Source organism: Gossypium arboreum, chromosome 13 (genome assembly GCF_025698485.1).
Source record: "Gossypium arboreum isolate Shixiya-1 chromosome 13, ASM2569848v2, whole genome shotgun sequence".
Classification (NCBI taxonomy): domain Eukaryota; kingdom Viridiplantae; phylum Streptophyta; class Magnoliopsida; order Malvales; family Malvaceae; genus Gossypium; species Gossypium arboreum.
In genome coordinates, this window is record NC_069082.1 from 60308436 (window position 1) to 60326253 (window position 17818).

At 33.3% G+C, this 17818-nt stretch overlaps 1 non-coding gene across 1 annotated transcript; it reads right to left on the reverse strand.

Annotated features, from left to right (window-relative positions):
• Positions 1–11368: 11368 nt before the first annotated feature.
• Positions 11369–11474, reverse strand: LOC128287024 (small nucleolar RNA R71). Its single transcript, XR_008277724.1, has one exon. It is a non-coding gene; the product is annotated as a small nucleolar RNA R71 (small nucleolar RNA).
• Positions 11475–17818: the final 6344 nt, after the last annotated feature.

Consider the following 17818-nt stretch of genomic DNA (forward strand, 5'->3'; position numbering starts at 1 on the left):
AGCACTTAAAAAGTGACCAAATCAACATAACTTCAAAAGCTTAAACATATCAAAACATACATTACAAAGATCCTATACATGCCATTATTAACCTTGGCCAAAATAATCAAAAACTACCGAAACGGTTGCTGGATAGTGTGATAGGTCTCCAGTAAGCTTCCAATCGATTGAGCTTCCGGTAATCTATAAAACAAAGGAAAGTAACTACATAAGCAATTAGGGCTTAATAAGCTTGTATAAACTTAAACATAACTTACCATTTCATTTATACAATTCATAGATCAAGAATAAATCATTTCCAATGCCATAAGCTTAGTAAAAGCCTATACAACATCATCAAACTCACAAGTTAGTACACTTGTCCATGATACAAATGAAATCAACCATAAGATATGTAGTTTACCATATATAAACACATCATCTAACTCCTCAATGTTATTATAAGATCATGATTCATTCCATTTGCATACTTACCATTTCATTTCCTTTTCTTAGAATTACATCGGATACTCGGGAATATTCACACATAGTGTGCCTTTCCATATAACTGTAACCTTTCCTTTACACCAATACTCACACGAGCTATGAAATAAGCCTGCTTACATGAGCTATGGGTTGAAATGTAAGTTACACGATGCTGCTCACACGAGCTGTGAAGAACCTACAATAAATACAGGACCTCAGCCATCGGTAGGACATTCAAGACCAACACCCGAAACATGAAATCCCTAATGACATGTCATTTGTATCCGAAGAATTCTTAAGGTTCAACTGAGACTCTTTATCCATCAATTCATTGTAAAATGGATACATATATATATATATATATATTTATATGAAAACAACATAGGAAATAGTTAATTTAGCTAACATTCAAATGATCATAGTTCATACAAACTTACCTTGATAACTAGGGCGTAGAGGTAAAATCGAACACTAATTCGAAGCTTTAGCTTTTCCTTGATTTAAGTTCGGTTGTGGTTTATCTTAATCTAATAAATAATTTCATTCAATTAAGTGCGTCTAGAATTCCATTTAATCCATAATTCATATTTAAGCGAAATTACAAATTTAGCCTTAACATTTTAACTTTTCACTGTTTAGTCTTTAAGCTCATAACTTGAATATAACTCATTTTAGACTAAATCCAACTTAACCAATGTTGCAAGGGACCTTGAAAAAACCCATCATTTCAAACAATTCACAATAAAACCCATGAATTTATATTTTTAATAATTTAATCCCTATTTCCAAAATTCAACAAAAATCACTAAACAAAACATGTTTATTTTGCAACAAATATTAATAATCTATCAATTAACATAAAAAAATCATTCAAAATCATCCATTGAAAGTCCCTCAACCTTTAATAGTTTTACAAATTAACCGTTGGGCTAGCTAGATTAAGTTAAACCGAACTTAAAAACATAAAAATTATTAAAAATAACCATGCAAGGAATTTTGACCTAGCCAAACTTCAAGCTTCTCCTTCCATGGAGAATTTCGTTGAAACAAAATTAATAGGAGGAAGATGATGATTTTAGCCTATTTGATTTTAAGTTTATTTACCATTTTACCACTTTAAAACTACCAAAATTTCATTAAAACCTTATCCATGCACATCCACTAACACATTATTTTAAGATTTCATAGCCATTGGACCCCTTTAACTAATAGAACTCAACTTTTTCACTTTTTACAATTTAGTCCTTTTTACCTAATTGACCATTTAAACATCAAAATTTTTTAACAAAAATTTAATACGACCTTAATATAATCTCGTAGACATTAAATAAACAATAAAATAATAATTCACTTGTCAGAAATGTGGTCCCAAAACCACTGTTTCTGACATCACTAAAGATGGGCTGCTACATTAACGGTTCGTAATAATTCCAAAAGAATACTATTACCTTACATAACTTTAGATTTATGTAATTAAATTGTTTCAAACCTAACCTGCCTCTCTTATTTTGCATAAATTCTATGGAATCCTTAGTTAAACGGTGACATAGAAATATGCATGTTTGTCTTAGTGACAAATTTAAGATCTCGAAAGAGCTTATGGTTTAGATTCCAAGTTCATAAATGATCAAGTTGCTGTGGAATTTTTCGGAACATTGTTAAACATGATGAAGAATGAATTGAATTAAGAGTTGTAATTGTTCTAACTTATTCATGCTATTGTTGTTAAAACTTACGAATTGTTGCTAAAACATCCATTGCATGCTATTTCATGTAATTTGCATATTTTTTGTTAAATTAATTAGGACATCCATCACTTTAAAATATTTTATTTTCTTAACCAATTTGTGAATTACTAATTTTACAATTATTGATTATTAACATAGTCCCTCTGGAGACGATACTCTATTTACTTACTTATTACTTAATAACGACTATGCATATTTACAAATTCCATCGTGAACCAAGAAGTCCTAAGGAGCCTTAGAAACAAGATGAATCACAACACACTTTAAACAACTCTAACTTCCCTTCCATAAAAGAATAATTAGCAACAAAAAGCTTGAAGATGATTCTCACAGTCTAAAATGATTATTAAAAATAAAATAAAACTCAAGAGAAATTATTTAAAAGAAAAATCAAAGGGACTTTTATTAACTCAAGAGTGAATAATTAATGAATGGGGGGCACCCTATTTATAGCCTCCCTATCATTTAATTTAAAGAATGTGATAAGTATGACAACTAAGCATGAAAACTCATCAACTAAATAACTAACTAACTAGCATGAAAAGATGTATAAGTGTGGAAATATGATAAGAAATTCACCCAAGGGTCTAAATGGGTTCCTTGGGCCAAATTTTTACATGTTGATCCACTTATTAAATAAAATTGGATAGAAAATTTGAAAAAGGTTTACAAATTGGGCCACTTCAACAATTTGGCTTGATTTTCAACTAAGTCCTTCAAACTTCATGATGGACTTGTGGACATCCCGATGGGAAAATTTTCAAGAACTTAGACTTGTAATCCGTTTGCTCTTAAAATTGGCTCATTTAAGCTCATACATGTAATCCATTGTGTACCGACTTCAAGTTTTATTAGTTTCTTGGACCAAGAATTCTAAAATTTGAAATCATGATTTTCTTAATTCCTGAAATCTCTCGAAACTGCATAATTAGACAAAGATTTAGTTTCTTGATTTTCTTGAAAAGAAGAAAGTGAATTTTCAAATTTTCCCTTGTATGCATGTCTAGGGCCTTTGTAACAAAGCCTTGTACGGTATCGTTCAATCTTGATTTAATTTGCTTGGTCTTTGACCTTGTTATTGGGTCTTGAGGTAGGATAAACCAATCACATCCATGGGTTAAAGATCAGGCTTGAGCCTCACATCAACTTCCCAAGAATTATTTGGTTTTGGAGAATATAAAAGCTTGATGGGGGTTTTAAAGGGTTTCTTTTAATTTGTGGGGTTTTATGTGATTTTCTTTTCTAATTTTGGTAATATGTTGTAATTGTTTTTTTTATTCCGAGTAAAATCACATGGATCGATATCTTTGTAATGGTGTGGAGGATTTGCTTATCCTCAAAAATCAAGGATTAGAAAATAATCTCCCTTCACTAGAAAATTGGTCAAAATGAGAATTTGTGTAATATCCCATACTCGACTCGATCGTTGGGTCCAAGCTATAGGATGTCACATTTGTTGTTGGAGTAACTACAATCAATAATATTCAAATACCAACATTTGGCATCTGCAACTTGTCTCTGAGTTGCTTGTCTTCTCCTTTGTCTAAAGTTGCGTTCAATTTCAGGTTCAACTAGGAGTAGATCAATAACTCGGTCTATGTTCATAAACATCTGAAAAATAAAAAAAAAGTTAATAGTAATAAAAAAATAAACCAAATCGCAAAATAATTAACTTCACAAATGATATCTAAAACACAGTCCTCGGCAATTGTGCCAAAAACTTGTCGCAAAATATTTGAATGGTTTGAAAGTGTACACAGTTGTCAACAAGTAATAAAGTAGTGAGTAATGGGTATCATCTCCATAGAGACTATTTAAGTAAGGCAAATATTGTGGAAATAAAAACTTAGCAATTTGGTGATGATAATAATTGGGAGTAAATTGACTTAACTAATTAACCTAATTAAAATTAACTAAGTATGCTTAAAACAAATGAAAGTTTAACATAGAATAAATAGCAGCATTCACAAGATTAAATTAATATGACAAGAAGGAGTTAGATTAATTGCTTCCCTTAACTTAAAATTATTAAAAACAATGTCAAATATGTTATGACAAAACCATGGCAATTCGACTAATTACTAACCCAAAATTTAATAGCTATGAAGTCATACTTATTTAATCATTAAGTTTCTCTAACATTCTTCTATGTTCAATCAACTTTTCAATTTCATAAGCTAACATCATATAAGAGTTATGTAAGGTAAAATTATTGTTTAAAATTATTATTAATTTAATCATTAAGTGATCAAACATGCACCACTGTAAACTCGAAATTATATAAGGTTTTTCTATATATTTTACCACCTTTTACTTAATAAATGTGTTTATCTCGACTAATTATTATTGAAATAAGTGAATTTTACTTAATTAGTGATTTTAGACATGAATTTAGAAAGTATATGAAATTATGCTTAATTACATGATTTTTATGCATATTTTATATTAATTCATGTTAATTTATTAATGTCTGTAATTTTCACTATGCAGGAGGTCCATTGGAGACATGATTTAAATAAAACATGGACATGTACAAGTTATCAATGTGGACAGCAAGACCATGCAATTTGGGGCATGAGGTTGACTACTTGACCTAATAAAGAAGGTCATGAAAGGTGGACATGTCTACTAAATTTTAGACTGAAGAACCATCTAACAAGGTGAACTAAGAGCCCAAATTCAATACAAAAAAGTGGCAGCCCAAAATATGTAACACCCCAAACCCGGCCTAGACGTTATGGCCAAATCTGGCTTGTCACATCAAAGCGTCTTTCAAAAATCGAGTTGTCGTTAAAAGTTCATTTCTATAATCAAAACCTTTTGCTCGAGGTTAGCAAATCATCTCATCAAAAACGTTTACTTAATGTTTGGCAATGATACTTTAAGTTATTTCAAATCGCGAAAGCTACTAAAGTTTGAAATATAAAATTTCTATTTTTAAGTGTTTTTGAAAATAATTATTAATTTTTGAAAATTCGTGTTTAGCAGTTTTAAATAAGGAAACAAAATCCCAATTAAATATTTAATCCCTCAAAGGCCTTATTATAGAATTAAAACCCCAAAACATAAAATTCAAATAAAAAGTCTACAGTAGAGCATAAACGGTCGTGTGGCCACCTTCGAGTCTCTCACGACTCCAAATCGCCTAAGGCTGGGGATTACCTGCACAGTTAATAAACGGGGTGAGTTTATGAAAACTTAGTGTGCAATCCCCTCCTAAATTAAAACAGTTAGTAAACAGACAGAATTTAGAATCAATCTGGGCTGGAGCCCATTACAGTAACAGAACAATGAGTGTAGGCCTAAGCCCAGTACAATTTCACTTGGGTCTCAGCCCTTATTAGAATCAATTGGGCCTAGCCCATTTTCAATTTTAGTAACAATTGGGCCTAGCCTATTAATAGAATCAGGTGGGCCTAAGCCCAATACAGAATCAATATCAGATGCAGATATGCAGACAGATATCCAGCCCAGGCTAACCAATACACCACCCATACCAACCAACACGCCATGTGGGGAAAAATCGACCCACCCAGCCAACACACCAAGCTTAGCACCAGTTGCGGCACTAAGTCAACAGAACGACTCAATGTCATAGACAGAATGACTAAAGGCCATAAATATCGCAGCAACGCTGCCAGTTAACAGAACGTGTATAAGCCATAAGTATCGCAGAAAGGCTGAAAGCCTTGGACAGAACGGCTACTGGTCGTACACTTCCTCCGTCAATAATAACCCAACCCCATGCAGTATGTCATGTCATAAATAATACGTGTATGCAAAGTCATACTCAGTACAATCATATATGTAAATCATAAGCACATCAGTCATACGAAACATAAGGGCATAATCGTCATTCTACCATACAGGGATATTATGGTCATTTTACACTACAAGGGTATTTCGGTAATTTTACCAATATTGGGGTCTCAGTTCAGATAACGACCTCTCCGAAGGTTTACAGTTGCCTCAATGACACAGATAACCTAAATGATCATAACAGTGTAAATAGGCCCAAGACCCATTACTTAGCCCAAGTGGGCCCACACGCTTGTGTGGCCTAATTAGCCTAAATTCACTTACGGCTATGTGACCTACATAGCGCAGTCCAATATTCATCACTTATCGCGAATTTAATCCATGTGGGGCTTACGAGCCCATTGGGCCCACACGGCCCATTTCGGCCTATACCATGCACATAACATGACAAGCCCAACTACTTCCCACCTATCAATTATATTTACACAAGCTGGTCCGCGAGGCCCATTACGTCTATTGAGGCCCAGTACACGAGAATGCTCGTGGTGGCCTCTATAGTCTATTGCCAATGGTTTGTGGGTTCATCTGTTTATTGAGTCTTAATCACTTCCCCCTTCACTAACTCATTTGGTTCGCTCTATTTAAAGCCAGCTTCTCACCAATGCTCATGTTAGCTTTCCGATGTGGGATTACTTTCAACCATTAGGAAAATTCCTTATTTTTATTTTTTGATGACCACTTCAACCATAGAGTTCCAGTCCAACTGCACCTCCTACACAGCTCAAACAGTAAAATAAATACTCCATTGCGCATCCCAAGACTTGAACCTCAGACCTCAGAATTACACAACACGCCACATTGCTACTCCACCACAGGCTCTTTCTGTGTCACAAAATATCCTTAATTAATTATAAAGTCTATAGGCCAAAGTCCAGGTTCCTTTAAAAGAAAAACCAAAATAAATTATAAGAGCCAAGACTTGAACCCAAGCTCCTTTACAACCTTAATGATGCCACAGCCACTAGACCACATGCTTCCTTGTGTCATTTACTTAACACAATAATTTAAAAGGCCAACATCCAAGCATCCAGGATTTTATTTACTGAAAACCAAAATTTTTCCTAAAGGCCAGATTTGAACCCAGGACTTTTCCAACTCCTCTCAGGACCCTTAACCACTTGAGCAGACATTTAATTGTGTCATTTCTTTGCACAATTAAATACTTGTATACAACCTCCTTACGGACCCATACTCAAGGCCCAATAATTCTAGGCCCAAATTCGGGGTATTACAAAATATGTTTCCAGATAATTAATTGAAGGTCCTTATAGTTGGAAAATAATCAAAATTAAGCCCAACAACTTCTCTGTTGGAACCGTCCACTCTATAGCCATTTTTAGCTTGAATTTGAAATTAAAATTGAGAAGACTTTGTCATCCCTTGTTCCTTAAAGCATGACTGACCACATGAGAGAGGCAAGGAAGGAAATTTAAACCTATTTTTAGTAAACTCAACCCTTTACCTTCACCTATAAATACCTTGCCATCCCTCACTTTCAAGATCATCCTTCATACCTCAACATTCCTCTCTTACTATCACTAGTTTTCATCTCAATTCTTTTTCCTTTTTTTCCCTTGCATAGCCGTCCATCCCTCCTCCATTCTTTAGCCTCAAAAGCCTTGTCAAAAGCACTCCTTACCTGGCTACCCCTTAAACACTTAGCAAAAGAAACATCAATCAGAATGGGGGAGCACATCAGTCAGAATAGATCCAAAAGGCTGTTAAACTGAATATAGTTTACTCTTTCTTCATGTTATTTATTTTAATCATGTTTGCTTTAAGTTCATTTTTTTTACATCAACAACGATATTTTAAATCCTATTTGCTAGGATGATTATGTTAATTTAATAAGATCTATTTTATTCATGTTTAATATGTTTAGGCCTCAGTCAATCATGTTTTTCAATTAATATCATATGCATTTCATTCATACGTGATTAGGTGCACTCAGATTAGCTGAGCGATCCTAACCAGACGATGACTAGTAGACACATAATTAAAAAGTGCAATGCTCAATTTAGGTCATTAAACCCGATTAAGTTGAGGTTCATAAGATATTTAGTTAGCTCTATTGCCTTGCATAGTTTTTAGGTTTATGTAATTAAACTGTTGTAAACGTAAATGTCCCTGTAACCTTACATAAATGCTAAGAAATCCTTAGTTAATATGATCAGTAAAATTCATATTTAACTAAGTTAAAGACTCCGAAAGGACTTAATTTGGTTTCCAAACTCATGAAAGATCGAGGTACCGTGGAAGTATTTCCGAACATTGTTAAGCATGTTAAATTAAATCGAATTGATTAATATCTAATTAATTTACTTAGTTTAATCATCACCATCCAAATTATTGAATTTTTACATCAAATTGTGAAGTTATAATTTTACAAATATTTGGTTAAGCTTATACAGTCCCTGTGGAGATGATAACACATTTTACTTACTTATTACTTGAATGACTGTGTACACTTGCATGAACCCCATTACAAGTTTTTGGTGCCATTGCTGGGGACTGTTGCCGAGGACTGTTGCCTTAATCATTCTTTGTGAAATTAATTTTTACAATTTCATTTTATTTTTATTTAAATTTTAACTCTACCAATTTATTCTTTATTTTTTATTTATTTTCAGGTTTTTTATGAGCACATCGAATCAATGTTTTATTACCCGTGGACCTTAAAATCAAACGGACTTTTAGACCAAGAAGACGTGAGAGATTTGCTTAAAGACAAGCCAAGGTGGACCTGGGAAATCAAAACTGTGGACAAGATAATGGAGTCAATCAAGTGCACAACCCCATCCTTATTGCTGATGATAGGGATCGTGTCATCAAACAGTACGATGTGCTACTCTTCAATGAGTTAAATCTAGGAATTAGAAGGCCGAATATCAAGGCACTTGTAAATAGAAAAATATATAGGATTTTTCCTATGTCATTTATCACCTTTTTACTTAAAATTGTTGTTAAAACTAAGTAATTATTTAATAAATTAATGAAATATGTGAAAATATGAAATTAGGACATAAAAATTATTAAAATGTGATTTTATGCTTTATTATATAGTTTTCATGCATGATTAAATTAAATAATAAAATATAAAATTATATTTAATAATTTAATTTTAAAATATTTTATTAATAATTTGGATTTTAAATTAATTAATTAAATTGAATAAATTTTATTCTTTGGTCTTCTAACTTGTTGATTTATTTTGGATAGATCTGATAGCTTTGCTAGATTACAAAACCGTCCAAAATGGTTACCAAGTCAACCCAAAATTCGGCTGTACATGGCTGTCTATAAACCACTGTTTGGTTTAATTGCACAAGGTCCTTGAAGAGTTGAAGAAATTAGAGATTTACCTAAAGATTTGCACTTGACCGAGTCTTAGTCCTGATTTGTTGTGGCACTCAAATTGACCAAAAATTAAGTAAAAATCAGCTCAACTTCCTCAATTTATGGCCGGCCACCCATGGAAGATGCTTCAAAAGATTAAAACTCCTATAATTAATAAACTATCCCCCTCTCCTCACCTATAAATAAGACCTTATTCTCACATTTCTACTCATCCTTCATTCTTCATTCATTCTCTTAGCATTCTTCTTATCTCCCCACGCCTAGCATCATCTTTTCATAAAGATTTAAGCATTTGAGCCTCTTAAAGAACCTTTGGTCGGCCACCTTGGAGAGCCATCAGCAAAGGAGTGAAGCAAAGGAACAAAGGAGCCTTGTCAGTCAGAGTCTTGGGTGACAGCCACTTTGAATTGGGTTTAATCTTTCTTTTCTTTAATTTAATTTAAAGATGTTTGCTATGTGTTCTTTGTTCTTGTTTACAGCAATGTTAGCTTAATTTTATTTAATCTAGGATGATTGCTTTGATTAAATAATATTTATTAGATTCATGCTTATAATGTTTGTGCCTCAATCGATCATGTTTTTAATTAAAATCAAGTTTGAATTTCATTTATACGTGATTGAAATGCACCTAAATTAGCTGAGCGATCCTAACCAGATGATGGCTAGTGGACGCATAATTGAAATGTGCATGCTCAATTTAGATCTTAACCCGATTAAATTGCAGGTTGCATGACAACCCTAACCAGGCTCTGTTATCTGCATAGTTTTTAGATTTGTGTGATTAAACTGTTTCAAACCTAACACGTCCCTGTTACCTCGAACAAATACTAAGAAACTTTTAGTAAATAAGGATGAGTAAAATGCGTATTTACTAAGTAAAGGATTCCGAAAGGACCTAACATGGTTTCTAAACTCATGAAAGATTGAGTTGCCATGGAATGTTTTTCTGAATATTATTAAGCATTATGATAATAAATTGAGTTTAATTAAAGTAATTGTCCTAGTTTATTTATGTTATAATTGTTGTAAATTGTGTTCAATTTTGATAAAATCTATTTCATTCATATAGTTTGCATACTTAGGTATTTACATTAGGGACCATTGCATTTAGTTTAATATATTTTAATCATCACTTCTCAACTAAATTGTGTTTTTATTTACCAAATTGTTAATATAATTTTACAAATTAAGTGACTTAGCACAAATACAATCCCTATGGAGACGATAACTCGATTCTTACTTATTAGTTGATAACGACTGTGTTCATTTTCACAAACCTACACGTTACAAGTTTTTGGAGCCATTGCTGGGGATTGTCAACGGTTGCCATAGTCATTTCTTTCGTGAAATTATTTATTTTCAATTTGATTTATTTCTAACATTACTAACTTATTCTTTTTAATTTTGTGATTTTCTTTTCAGGTGTTTATAAGCATAGATCGAATTATCGATTTACTTCCTGTAGACCCTAAAATTGAGCGAAGTTTCAGACAAAGAAGAGGTGAACGAATAGCTCAAAGAAAATTCGAGATGGACTTTGGAAATCAAAATCAAGACCAAGGTAATGAAGCCAATTATGTACGAAATGCTATCCTCATTGCCGATGATAGGGATGATTCATCAGATAATATGCTGTGCGACTTTTCAATAAGTTAAACCCAGGAATTAGAAGGCCAGATATTGAGGCAACCCAATTTGAATTGAAACCAGTGATGTTTCAAATGCTCCAAACGGTGGGCCAATTCAATGGTATGCCCGCAGAAGTTCAACATCTCCACCTTCAATTGTTTATGGAGGTCAGTGATTCATTCAAGATAGCCGGTATGATTGAAGACGCACTGAGGATGAAGTTGTTTCCATGCTCGTTAAGAGATCGAGCATGAGCATGTCTCAATTCATTGCCACTAAGTTCCATATCTATATGGCAAGAATTAGTAGGGAGATTTTTGGTTAAGTATTTCCCGCCTAGCAAAAATGCTAAGTTGAGGAATGAGATCACAACCTTCCAAAAATTGGATGACGAGTCTTTGTATAAGGCTTGAGAGTGATTCAAGGAGTTACTTCTAAGTGTCCTCATCATGGGATTCCTTATTCTATCTAGTTGGAGACTTTTTATAATGGTCTCAATGCACATACAAGATTGATGGTAGATGCTCTGTGAATGGTGCAATTTTGTCTAAGTCTTATAATGAGGCTTATAAGATCATCAAGAGGATCGCGAGTAATAACTATCAATGGCCAACAAATCGAACAGCTTTAGGAAGACGGGTATCCGGAGTTCATGAAGTTGACGCTCTCACTTCGTTATCAGCTCAGGTATCGTCTACTTCGTCTATGTTAAAACAGTTTACTGCTAATAATGCTAATAATTTTGTAGCCCAGCGACCAAGTCCATACGAAGTAGTTTTGTAATAGCCCTAATTTGACCCTAGTCGGAAAGTGGTTTCGGGACCACAAAACCAAGTCATAAAAAAAATAATTAACTGTTATATTCTATGCTTATAGTATGTGTACATGCAAGTGTGAAAGTTTCATGCTTTAATTTTGTCATTTGTATGTGAAATTTATTAAATAGGACTTAGGTGAGACAATTGTGAAATATGTTAGGTTAATTTTAAAGTGGCCTATTAATGCATAAATACAAAAAGATGGACTTGCATGTCAAATATCTATTTTGTTGTGTAATGGCCGGCCATGATGTGGTTTTATTTAGAATATATGTATTGTTTATTAGTGAAGTGGCTTTATATTTTATAGTATTAATGTATATAAAAAAAATAATAGAAAAAGAGGTGATGAAAACAAAGCTTCATTTTTTTTGGTTCTTCTTGGCGAATTGAAGAAAGAAAAAGGGACAAGATTTTCGGTCACTTTAAGCTTGGGAAGGTTAGTAAATTATGTTAGTTTTGAAATTTTAAGCTTGATTTTAGTTAATTAGATAGTTTCATACATAGCCCATGTCAAAATTTTGAAATTTGGTGATGATTTGAGCATTCGGTTTTGGTTATTAAAGGAGGAGATTGGATTATAGTCTTTATGTTTTATGAAGAATTGTTGAAGAGGAAGGTTGGAGTTAGTTAAGTTATAAATTTTTAATACTCATGAGTACTATAGCCGAACATAAATTTACTTAATGACTTGAACAAATACCGTGTGGATGTTTGAAATGAATGAATTTGAGGTTTGTTCATATTAGAGATTCGGCTTTGTGCATAGCTTTTAAGAGTTTGATTTTGAATAATTTGAGTATTGGAATGTAAGTAATGTTATGCATAGGTTAAATTTTTGTATTCGGCTTTTGTAGTATATATGTATGATTAATCCATTTTTTTTCTTTTCTTTTGCAAATGATATATATAGAGTGATAAATATTAAGACTATTGTTGACTTGTGTTTAGTGATATTCGGCCAAGGACTAAATGTGCTTGCTTATTCGGTTTAAGTAAAGTAAATGTGATTGGTGGATATGATTAGGTTGTGGTTTATTATAGACTTGTTTTGATTGTATAAATTAGCTTATAAATTGGTTTGGAAATAATAAATAATATGCTTTGTGGCCGTAAGGATTATATGATAGTGTGTCGTGATATTAACTTAGCTAGTCGAATGGATGAGGAATGAATTTGATATATATATAGGTAACATTGACGAGTTGTTTAGCATATGGGTTTTGTATATTGGTTCGGCAACTAAGCTAGAAAAATAATTTTCGGTAACATGGTATCTATGCACATATATATATATATATATATAAGGTATCTTAAGTATATTTGTCCATTTGATAAGGTTGACTAATAGTTCAAGTAAGGATTACTCCATTCGATATGTACATGAATTGAAGTAATAGGTTCGATAATCAGTTTATGACATACGGGTAATATCATATGTTCGATTATAAGTTAAATACTCGATAGTTGTGGTTCATTGGATATAATGTTTGAATATTGTTTTGAAAAAAAATTGATATTTGTATTTAGTAAAGTTGAATAAGTCATTAAATAAATCTATTTGTTTTAATTAAGCTCAAGAGCAAAGAGGGTTTAAATCAGATAAGGGAAAGGAAAAAGCAGTCGAGTAGCCTATCCGCAACTGTTCAAAATATCCGAGGTAAGTTTTGAGTAGTTTCCTTTAATATATAATTGATGCTGGTTTATAAGAGTATAATAGGTGAATTGAAATTCAGTTAGCACTTGTACAAAGTTGTTTAATAAACAATGCGTGTATATGACTTTGAGGTTGATGGTAACTTTGAGTTTAAGCTTGAATAGCGAAATGATTGTGTGATATTAGGTATAATTTTTTAGTTGAAATGTTAATGATGATGTGCCTATTGAACTTATATCTGAATGTATTAAATGATTACTAAGTGATAGGTTGATTGAGATGTGTTAAATATATAACTAAGTATGCATGGTATTGGAAAAATATATCCGGACTTGAAGTCCGCAGGCTTTATGCTGGAAATATATCTGGACTTAAAGTCCGCAGGCTAAGTGCTGGAAAAATATCCGGGCTAAGTCCCGAAGGTATTCGTGCTAGTATTATATCCGGGCTAAGTCCTGAAGGCATTCGTGCTGGTATTATAACCGGGCTAAGTCCCGAAGGCATTCGTGCTGGTGCTATATCCGGGCTAATTCCTGAAGGCATTCGTGCTGGTATTATATCCGGGCTAAGTCCCGAAGGCATTCGTGCTGGTGCTATATCCGGGCTAAGTCCCGAAGGCATTCGTCTTTGGTGTTATATCCGGCTAAGTCCCGAAGGCATTCGTGCTGGTATTATATCCGGGCTTAAAGTCCCGCATGCTTTGTGGTGGTGATTTGATTTTGGTTTTAAATCTAGCAGACTTAATGCCGATGATTGGAGTAAGATTATGATTTCGAATGTTCGTAGTAAACTACCATTGAATATGTTCAATACATTAAGTCGGTCAGGTATGTATTATATACTTTTATATGTTAGATTGATCAGAATTGAATCATGAATGTGAAATGAGAAGTATATGTGACAATATCATATGTGTATGTGTGTATTCGGTTATGGTGAAAGGTTATATGAGATTGATTTGGTGATATACATGTTAAATAATATGAATCCAAAGAATGGGTAACAAATCTGCTTGGGACGAGAGCGAGAACGTGATTTCGGAAAATAACCATAAATTGTGGAAGTTGAGTTAGAGGCTGAATAAATTATGTCATGAAATCTTAATGAGTCTAGTTTTTATAAAAGAAACCGTGTAAGCAAAAGAGTTGCCAATAATGAGATATTTGAAGTGGCGTGGAGCAGAGTCAAAATGACTTTGAGGTCCCCTGCTCGCTTTTCGAAAATAATTATAAATGGTACAAAATGCTTATAAGATAAAATTTATATTCTTAGACTCCCTAATGAGTCTAGTTTCAAATGAAATAAACGATAACATATTTCAAATTCTTTATAATGAGAAATTTGATTCAGTAGTGAAGAGTGGTCGATTAGTCAAACAAAGGAAACAGGGAAACTTCAATAAAAACCTGGTATTGATTGGTCAAACCAAAAATTCTAAAAATTTGATGGATGGAAGATATGTGAGTCTATTTTCAGGGAAAATTAACGGCACTTGATTTGGTGTTTCTTAGCTCTAGTTATAAATAATTTAGTGACTGTTGCTCAGGAGGACAACTTGTAGTGAATTTGTGATTTTGTTGCAAACATGGTTAAAACTTGTTAATGAGATGCTTTTCGAGTTCTTATGATCTTAATTGTAATTTCAATATTTGGTTTTAATTGAGTTCAGATTCAAGTGAGGTGGATTTGCTAAATATGCATTATGTTCATGGATACTTGGCCAAAATGGCAATTATCTAGGAATGATTTCTTGAAAATTTGAATAATCGATCTATAAGTAAATTAATTGTTTGCATTGCTTAAAACTTACTAAGCATTGGAGCTTACTCCGTGTTCTCTTTTCCATTTCTTATAGGTATATACTTTAGCTCAAGTTGGAAGGGCCGGAGATATCATCACACTATCTAGTCATTATGTGAGTTGAGAAGATTGTATATCATCATGGTTTAAGGCATGTATAGGATAGACTATAGGTAGAATGATATTTCGACTTTGTATACATTATAGCCATGCGAAGATGGCTTGCTCATTTTGTTTAGAGAAGCCTTATAATTGAACTAATGTGGTGAAATGTTTTAGTTATAACTTGATAGTAGTTAATTTGTTATTAGATATTCGGTTATGTTTTGATAGTGAGTCATTTTAGAAATTTATAAGAGCTCTTATGGAAAATCAATGAGACATGTTTGCATTGTTGATAATTTATGTCTGGTAAGTATCTTTGACCTTATAGAAGTTTTGTTTAGTCAAGTAATACCTCATAACCTTATTCCGATAACGGATATAGGTTAGGAGTGTTACAAGTTTCCTGTGTGTACTGTAGGGAAGGTCATTCTTTTGAGAATTGTCCAGCAAATCCTGAGTCAGTGTACTATGTGGGGAACCAATATCAAAATAGGAGTGGACAAGGACTCCAATCCAACTTCTATAATCCTTCATGGCGTAATCATCCTAACTTTTCTTGGAGCAACTAAGGAAATATATCAAACAACAACTCATTGCAGCATAGACTCAACCAATCTCAAGGGTTTAATCAGCAAGCTCCAAAACCACCTCAAGCTTAGGCATCAAATAGTTTGGAGAACTTGTTGAAAGCGTACATGGCAAATAATGATGCTTTGATCCAAAACCAAGTAGTAACACTGAAAAATTTGGAAAACCAAATGGATCAGTTAGCAACAGAACTTCGTAATAGATCGCAAGGAACCTTGCTGAGCGATATTGAGAATCCAAGAAATTTGGATAAAGAAAATATCAAGGCAGTGGCATTGTGAAGTGGTAAAATTCTAAAACCCCGATTGATTAATGTCGAAGATAATCCCGTTGAGAAGAATCAACCAGTTGTTGAAATTCTTACACCAAAGGATTCAGAATCTACAAAGACTGACAAGGTAAATCCTAACTTAGTGAATTCAGATATTTAACATCTTCTTTGGATGCAAATTTACCTACTCAAAAAACTTGTTTGGTTCAACTGAAAGTTCCATCAGCTCCATATCCACAAAGATTGCAGCAATACAAGCAGAAACATGAGGTGCAATTCAAGTAGTTTTTGGATGTTCTAAAGTAGTTACACATAAATATTCCGTTGGTGGAGGCTTTAGAACAAATGACAAATTATGTGAAGTTTATAAAGGATATACTGTCCAAGAAGAAATGATTGAGTGAGTATGAGACTGTTGCCTTGACAAAGGAGTGCAGTGCATTCCTGCAGAACAAACTGCGATTGAAATTAAAAGACGCAGGAAGCTTTACTATACTCTATAACATTGGTGAATCTTACTATGGTAAAGCTTTGTGTGATTTATGAGCAAGTATCAACTTGATGCCAAAGTCTATTTTCAAGATGTTAAGGATAGGTGAAGTAAGACCTACAATTGTGATGCTTCACCTAGCGAACCGATCTTTAGCATATCTCGAGGGAAAGATCGAGGATGTTTTGGTAAGAGTTGATAAATTTATTTTTCATGCTGATTTCATTGTCTTAGATTTTGAAGCAGATAAGAAAGTGTTGATCATCCTTGGGAGACCTTTTTTAGCCACGGGAAGAACGTTAATTGATGTGCAGAAAGGTGAACTCACCATGCGAGTTCAAGACGATAAGGTAACCTTTAACATTCTTAAAGCAATGAAATTTCCCGATCTGGCAGAAGAGTGTTCATTTATGTAAGAGGTAGAAACCTTGGTTTCTATGGAAAGTAATTTTGAAGAAGATCTATTGGAGGAAGCCTTAGATATTGACCCTTTGGAGGATGAAGAAGGTGAATAAAGCATGGCTTTAATGGAAGCCAATCCGATAAATTTTATTCAATCCACACTGTTTGAACCGTTGGAGTTAGAAGTCAGAGAATTTGTGCAACCCAAGTTGTCAATTGAAGAACCACCTAAACTTGAACTAAAGGTAATTTCTTTCCATTTGAAATACATTTATTTAGGTGACTGTTCTACTGTGCCTGTGATTATTTTAGCTGAATTGATGAAAGATCAAGAGGAGCAACTAATTGTTGCTTTGAAGAAATTTAAGAAAGCAATTGGTTGGACCATAGTTGATATTCGAGGTATAAGCCCTTCTTTTTGCATGCATAAAATTATTTTAGAAAAAGGTGAAAGAGCTCAAATTAATGGGCAAAGGAGGCTCAATCCGATTATGAAAGAGGTTGTGAGAAAGGAAGTGATCAAATGGCTAGATGCAGGAATCATCTATCCTATTTCAGATAGCTTGTGGGTAAGTCCGGTACAATGTGTGCTGAAGAAAGGTGGAATCACGATTGTCAAAAATGAGCGTAACGAGTTAATTCCAATGAGAACTGTTACCGATTTGAAAA